Source organism: Panthera pardus, unplaced genomic scaffold, assembly GCF_024362965.1.
Source record: "Panthera pardus isolate Hobbes unplaced genomic scaffold, ASM2436296v1 HiC_scaffold_2, whole genome shotgun sequence".
In the NCBI taxonomy this organism is placed as follows: Eukaryota; Metazoa; Chordata; class Mammalia; order Carnivora; family Felidae; genus Panthera; species Panthera pardus.
This window is the reverse complement of record NW_026526765.1, coordinates 106,697,659-106,705,959: the sequence shown is the minus strand read 5'-3', so window position 1 is coordinate 106,705,959 and position 8,301 is coordinate 106,697,659. Positions and strand designations below refer to the sequence as shown.

The following is an 8,301-nucleotide window of genomic DNA, read 5'->3' as shown; positions in this document are numbered from 1 at the left end:
TCTCATCATGTCCACTGAGGTCAGTCCCGCCCAGCCTGGGCTCTCAGCATCTCTTTCTCCAAGTCACAACATTCTCCAGGCACTTGCTAACCCTGCTGTGTTCTGCCTGTTAAAAGGTCACCTGCTTTTTGAATTCTTTCCACACTCCTCCCGGTTATTTGTGATAGCCTCTTAGAAGCTTAAAAATAACATTTATTTCCCCAGTGGTTTTGTATATTTCCATTTGGCAAACTTTATTTTGTTCCATGTGTTTCTAAGGGAACAGAAACCAAAATGGTTTATATCCTACTTCCTACAGTGGCCCGACTGATGTTTTCAGACTGGAATTGTCCTTCAGCTCAAAGTGGGTACACCCAACTATAAGCTGGGCCTTGATGAAGAAATTATATAAACTACAAGGACAATGGACATTGTTTGGCGGTTGGAAAATCTACTTCATCGTACTTCCTTTAATCAGCAGTGAATTTTTTAATAGATAGATTCAAGCTACGTTGCATGGATATGATAACAATATAAAAGAAAGTTACATTATAATCATAAACCATGACACTGAACCCCATTGTTAAAATAAAAATGAGGACATTATAAGAAGTCAAAATGGAAGACTGGAAGGGGTGCACTGGGGGGCTTCCAAGGAAAGGAAATATGCAGGAAGTGTTCTATTTGAAGATTTCAGTGATAGTTACATGAATGTGTCCACTTTGTGAAAATTCATTGAGCTCCATATTTATGATCACATTTTTTGCATGTATGTTCTACTTGAATACAAAGTTGAATTACAATAAACAAACTGAGGGTTTTGTTGAAGCAGGCAGTTAAGGCAATGAAGGCAATTATTCATTCAACAAATATTGTTTTAGTACCTAGTCAGTGCACGATGGTAAGCACAGACTTTGTACAGACTACAGGAATGAAAATGTTAGTGGCCACAGAGTCTGGCCTCAAGGAGTTTACGGTTAAGAGTCGGCTACAAAATAAATTAAAAGGGCTCAATGCATGTACCAATGCTGGATTATTCATTGTGGCAAATGTAGTATAGTAATATGAGCATTAGGAGACATGAGCTAAGGGGTATATAGGAATCCTCTATATAATCTTCACAACTATTCTGTAATTCTGATCCTATTCTAAATTTAAAGTTTAATTTAAAAAATTTTCAGTGGGGCGCCTGGGTGGCTCAGTCGGTTGGGCGTCCGACTTCAGCTCAGGTCACGATCTCACAGTCCGTGAGTTCGAGCCCCGTGTCGGGCTCTGGGCGGATGGCTCAGAGCTTGGAGCCTGCTTCCAATTCTGTGTCTCCCTCTCTCTCTGCCCCTCCCCCGTTCATGCTCTGTCTCTCTCTGTCTCAAAAATAAATAAACCTTTAAAAAAAAATTAAAAAAAATTTTTTTTTCAATGTCGGGACCTGGGTGGCTCAGTCGGTTGAGCGTCTGACTTTGGCTCAGGTCATGATCCTATGGTTCGTGGGTTCCAGCCCTGCATCAGGCTCTGTGCTGACAGCTCAGAGCCTGGAGCCTGCTTTGGATTCTGTGTCCCCCTCTCGCTTTCTACCCCTCCCCCGCTTGTGCTTGTGCACTCTCTCTCTCCCTCCTTCTCAAAAAAAAAAAAAAAAAAAACCTTAAAAAATTTTTTTCAAGGTCATTAGAATGACTCTAAGGTAGAGATTATTTTTGGACTAAGGGAATCAGAGATAACTTTGTAAAAGAAAAAATGTGTGAGCCAGGTCTTAAAGGAAGAACAGAATCATAACCAAGAGAGCTGGGGAAGTTTTCCAGACAGGGAAAAAAAATGATACAAGAAACTGTGGAATCAATAGCTATGGTATGGAAACAACCTAAGTGCTCTACAATGGATGAATTGATAAAGCAGATGTGATATATATATGATATATGTGATACATATGTTATATATATATATATATATATATATATATATATATATATATAAATATTCAGCCACAAGAAAGAAGAACATTCTGCTGTTTTTGACAATGTGGATAGACTTTGAAGGCATTATGCTAAGTGAAATAAGTCAGAGAAAGACACTGTCTGATCTCACTTATATATGGATTCTAAAAAAGTTGAACTTGGGGTGCCTGGCTGGCTCAGTGGGTATAGCATCTGACTTTTGGTCTCAGGGTCATGAGTTCAAACATCACGATGGGCATAGAGCTTACTTAGAAAAAACAAAAAAATAAAAAGCTAAAAAAATTAAAAAGCTGAACTCATAGAAACAGAGAGTAGAATGTTGGTTACCAAGGGCTGGGGGTGGGAGGTAGGAAATAGGGAGATGTTGGTCAAAAAGCACAAAATGCCAATTTTATATTCATTAGAAAATGAATATGTTCTAGGGATCTACTAGATGGCATGGTGATTATAGTTAATAATACTGTATTATATACCGAGAAGTTCCTAGGAGAATAAATCTTAAATGTCTCCCCATACACACACACACACAAAGTAGTTATGTGACCTGAGGGAGGTTGTACCCAATCCTATGGTGGTAATCATTTTGCAATGTGTAAATGTATCAAATCCATACATGATAATACGCTGTAAATTTACACAGTGTTATGTGTCAGTTATGTCAGTAGGACTGGAAAAGAAACTGTAAAGTATCTCTCAGGACCAGTCATGGTTCTGTACAGATGGTGAACTGGGAGCAGGAAAGAAGTGAAGCTGCACCAGAAAAGCAGAGGGCCTTAAAAGCAGATCAGAAGGAGCCTTACATGTTTAAAACTTAACTAATGCACAAATAGCTCCAAATTGCTATTGACAGCCATTATAGTACAATGAAAGATAAATACATTAGTCTGAAAACCAAGGGAAATGAATATATTTAAATCACCTCCCTAATGTGTGTACCTCTGCCACAAGTTAAAGGAATTCTATTGTAACATTTACTGAACACTCACTGTGTACCAGGTACTATGATAAACCCCTTTCTTTCTACTATCTTATTTACTCATCCTCAGATCCTTATGAAGCATCTGTTATTATTTCATTTTACAGATAGAAAATTGAGAACTTGTTTGTTTCCAGCAAATACAAAAGAGTCGTAAATATAAAAAATAGATACAGCCACCTGAGGTCTTGTGTGTTTCCAACAAATGCAAAAGTCATAAATGTCAAAAATAGATATAGTACTTAGTGCCAGAATGTGCTTCAGTGGTTAAAATAGAACTCTGAGTTGAAAATATGTTTACATTCACATTTTATTTAAATTTATCTTTTAACTGAAAAGAGAGTCATCTGGGACTAATTTAAGTTCTTCAAGACCTAATGGTCTTGATAAGTCCATTTATCAAGCGTGTTTTATGGAATAATTCAGACAAGCATGTTTGGCAAGAGGTAATTATCACAAGCAGTACCAAAAACTGATAAAGTCTGGCCTACATAGCTAGACTAGACGTAGCGCAGGACAGTTGTTTTCCAGTTCGGTTGTAAACTCTTGTTCTGTAGAATCAGAGACAACACTGTTATGCTACATAAACTATAGGATGGACATCCCAGCTCTGAGCTGTGAATGTTTCCAAATAGTTCCAAAGAAAATGAAAAGGATTTAACCTTTCTATCGTGGGGTTTCTAGAAGCATTGTGAGCGAATACAAAGCCAAGTTACTATGTATTTGAGAGTCACATGGCTCAATAGTTACTAATGTCATTTTTTCCCCTACTTATAAGACACAGTGAAAAACAAAATAGGTTTTAGTTTGGCTCTTCATAAATCTCAAATCATGCAGAAATAAAAAGTTCATCAAAGATCCATAGTTTCCATTGAGAATTGCCTTCTTTCGGTTTTTTTAGAAGACTTGTCCTCCGCACAATAAACCACAAAATAAATTTTCCCGTTTTTATGTGTGTTGAAAGAGAATTAAATTCTTGAATGGAAATTGTGTTTTCTTTTAATTCCTGACAAACTGTGTCCTACACCTGATAGCCACAAGGTAGGAAGGCAGCTGAGTTATTCAAAGAAGCATTCTGTTCCTGATGTTGCCATTCAGTATCACAGGGTGTGATGAAAACTGGAACAAATATGGAAATCACAGAGGTGCCAGAACATTACATTTAAAAAATGGAATTATTTGAGTCAATCTGGAATGTCTGGTTCTTTTGGTTTAGGCCTCATGGGTAGCATTGTGCTTCAAAAACAACTTGAATTGGCTACCAGGATTCCAGAAGGGTAACATAATCTTGTACCTTTGTGGAGAGATGCTTATCTTTGTCTACTGTTAACAGAAAGAGGCTGGAATCTTCCACCTTTTCATGTTTCAAAATGAAAATTGTTCAAATAAGTTCCAAACCTGAATGGAATTTGGAAACAAGAATGGGGAGAGGTAATTTCTCAGTTCTTTTTGGTTTTGCTAGTCTTTATGTGAAATAAATGCCCCAACATGACTCAAATTCTCTATAGCTAGAGAAATATGGGGCTTGGGGGAGGCTCATCCTGACCACTTCCCCTTCTGTGATTTGGCACTTACAAGTTCTCAGAGTTAGTAATCCTGAATACAAGGCTCAGACCCGCAAGGAGACAGAGACACTTAAATGAGACCCAGGAGTGGCAATGTGCCAACTCTCCTTCTAGAAAATGCAGCCTGGAACCCAGGGCCCCCTGCCCCCTGCCATGGATGCTTCTACCCCTGCAGAGGCCTCCACTGAAGGCTGTGACCACAGGGAAGGTCTCACTTCTCCCCTGTCACCAACACACAAAGTTGAAGGGGTGTTGTCCAACCACAGTAAAGGGTTGGGGAAAACCAGAGGGAATTACAACACATGAAGGAAGGAATTTTAAGCTGTGTCATCCAACTGAGGGAAAAAAATCCCCACCAAGTTAAGGGGATACACCCAAACTCCTAACCTTGTTGACTTCTTGTCGCATAGTGACAATGAATCCCCAGGCACCTTTGGGTCTCTGGAGCTTCTTCCCGTGGGGTGGTCTAACTCCATCATTCCTCCTCTTCTTGGTGCAGTAGATAGCTCCGTGCCTGGTCTATCCACTTAGAAGACTAATGGCTCCAGCAGGACAGTCGATGGTGCCTTGTAGGAATCTACGATCCAGTTCCTTTAAAAGCATCACTTTCGGTCTGGTTTGCAAACATACCTCTGAATTCTACTTGGAATATGCACGAGCACTCACACACATGCTTCTCAATCTTTAATGTGCATATAAACGACGTGGGGTGGGGACTGATGCTGCATTTCTATTGTTTTAAACTTATTTATTTAAAAAAATTTTAATGTTTATTTATTTTGAAAGAGAGAGAGAGACAGGGTGCTAGTGGGGGAGGGGCAGAGAAAAGAGGGAGACACAGTATATTCCAGGCTCTGAACTGTCAGCACAGAGCCTGACTCCAGGCTCTAACTGACCAACTGCAAGATCATGACCTGAGGTGAAGTCTGATGCTTAACTGACTAAGCCACCCAGGTGCCTGTAATTTATTTATTTATTTTTTAATGTTTATTTTTGAGAGAGAAAGAGTATGTGTGTACGGGAGTGAGTGAGGGGCACAGAGACAGGGAAAGAGAGTATTTGAAGGGGGCTTTGCGCTGACAGCACAGAGACTGATGCAGGGCTCAAACTCACAAACCCCTGAGATCATGATCAGAGCCAAAGTCGGATGCTTAACTGACAGAGCCACCTAGACCCTTCACTGCATTTCTTACAAGTTCCTAGGTGATGCAGCTGGTGTGGTCAGTGGCCCATATTCTGAATGATGAGGATCTAATTAGCATACAATCCATAGTCAACTGTCTTCAATTGTCCCAAAATATCTTTGACAGTTTTGGGTTTTTTTTTAATTCAGGGTCCACTCTGGAATCACCCATGACATTTGGCTGTTACGTCCTTTTAGGAAGAGCTTTTATTTGGCTGCTCACTTGGTTATGCAAAGACCCAGTGAAAGTGTTAGCGCTTCCCCTTGTGAGACCTTCTGTTAAATGCCTGGCCGAGGACCACACTCCTCACAGTCTCCGTGAGGGAGGGGCAGAACAGAGAGAGATGGTTGGTTCAGTTACATCTGAAAGGAACCGCCTGGACCGGCGGTGTCATGGCGACCCAGGAACCGCTCTCCAACGGCCGCCCCCAAGAGTAGGAAGGCGATGATGAGTCTTAGGTAGGGTTAGATTTAACTGAGTATGCAAGAAGACACCATTGGTGGAATCGAGTATTTGGCCACAGTTCTGGACCTGTGGTAGAAAAATACTCAGTAGCCACCCAGATTGTAAGGGGTGGTGTGACTGGCTGGCATGCAGGGGGTTTTGTCCCGGAGAGCTGGAGAGCTTATAGCAACTGCAGTAGGAGGTGGCTTTGCTCTTCTGCAGATTGCCCGTCACAGTGGCTGTGTGCAGACCGACTGGAAGAGAGCGAAAAAGATGTAAACCGAGCAAAGGATTGAGAAATGAGCAAATACAGCAGCACCTAAAATCAATAGTATAATTGAAGAAGCAACAGAATTTATCAAACAGAACATGTTGATATCCAGTGGATTTGTGGGAGGCTTTTTGCTAGGCCTTGCATCTTAAGGATATGCGTATTCTGCACAGTGCGGTCACCTGAAAGAAGGGAAATGGTGGCAACAAGGTGGTTTGTCAACATCACTAATGGCCAGATTCTCCAGGGCAGCGAGAAGCAACTAGGGGGACAATACCAAACTCACAACTTAGTGTTTTGCCATTGAAGTTTGGCAAACTAGTGTCTGCTGTAAAAACAACCTCCGGGGGTGCCTGGGTGGCTCAGTCGGTTGGGCGACCGACTTCGGCTCAGGTCATGATCTCGTAGTCTGTGAGTTCGAGCCCCGCATCGGGCTCTGTGCTGACAGCTCAGAGCCTGGAGCCTGTTTCAGATTCTGTGTCTCCCTCTCTCTCTGACCCTCCCCTGTTCATGCTCTCTCTCTGTCTCAAAAATAAATAAACGTAAAAAAATTTTTTTAATAAAAAATAAAAAAAAAAACAACCTCCATGGTATGTGTACAATAGTATTCCTGAGCAAAACATGGCTTTCATTAATTTTTTAAAATTTGCATTTGTTTTTAAATTAGCCTATAAAATACCACCATTGGATGTAGATATGTAGAGGAAAAAAATGTGTTGGCTATATTCTCCAGTGAAATATTGACCTTGTTTTAAAACAAGGACAATATTTGGCTTTATGGTATAGTGCCAATAACTAAAATTTTGTAACTAGAGCTTCAACATTAAGGTTGCTTTTTTTTTTTTTAAAAGACATGTTTGCAATAAGCTGAAGAACTATACTGCCCTTTGTGGAAAGATTTAGAAGTAAGAGAATTATTAAAGATATTAAACAGATTTAATACCAAAAAAGAAAGGAACCACCTGGAGCTGACACTGTAATGGTTAGGTTCTTGTGTGTGTGTGTGTGTGTGTGTGTGTGTGTGTGTTTTAATGCAAACCACATAGCTGGATTTTCTGAAGCAAGTGCAGGGATATGGCGCCTACTTGCAAATAGCACAACACTTAAACACAGCTGCAAACGAGTTTTACTGTGTTTGTTCTCAGACTTAAAGATCTTATCCGTTCTCTCCAGAGAACATAGAGTCCGGCACTGTATGTAAGCATGGTGACAACCGGTCGGTGTACAAATTTCATTTCCTCTTCTCCAGAGCTTAGATTTTAGATACATTTAGTTTCTTCTAGAATAACTTTCCCTAGGGCTCCAGCAGGATGGGCCACAGGGATCTGCAACTATCTAAATCCCACTACAGTGTCCAGTGCAGGTTCTGCAATCCTCTCCCTCACTCGGTGTGCCCATCACTACTCACCTCTGCAAACTTGTCATGAATGTGAATACTGCCTACAAGCCATGATGAAAGACTACACCTTATGGTCAGCTGGCTAGCAGACTCTCACCTAAGGAATCAGGAGTCTGGATAGGATGACAGAGGCAGGGAACCCAGGTAAGCAGAAAGCACAGCAGATCCTCTGGCATCTGGGATAAGGGTAGGCAACTCAACATAAATGATGGCATCTAAAGGAAACCAAGAAGTTCCCTGTTTTCACCAGCCTCACACTTTGTCACATGGTCAATCAACACACCATGCTCCCAGGCAGCACAGGAGTTACTTCATAGAATGGAAAAGAATCCAAAATTAGAGTTACTTCATAGAATGGAAAAGAATCCAAAATTAGAAGGTTTTAGATCCAGAAACTACCCCCTCCCAATGAGGTGTTCCTCCTACACCATTCTTACAGGAGTATTTTAGCCTCTGCTTGAGTATTTCTTATGTGGGATCCACAATATGCTATGTTCCTGTAGAACACATAATATGTACTAACAGTCAGTGATT

At 40.7% G+C, this 8,301-nt stretch overlaps 1 pseudogene; it reads left to right on the top strand.

The window, feature by feature from the left end:
• Positions 1-5,966: 5,966 nt before the first annotated feature.
• LOC109246396 (FUN14 domain-containing protein 1-like) lies at positions 5,967-6,520 on the top strand (annotated as a pseudogene).
• The last annotated feature ends 1,781 nt before the right edge of the window (positions 6,521-8,301 follow it).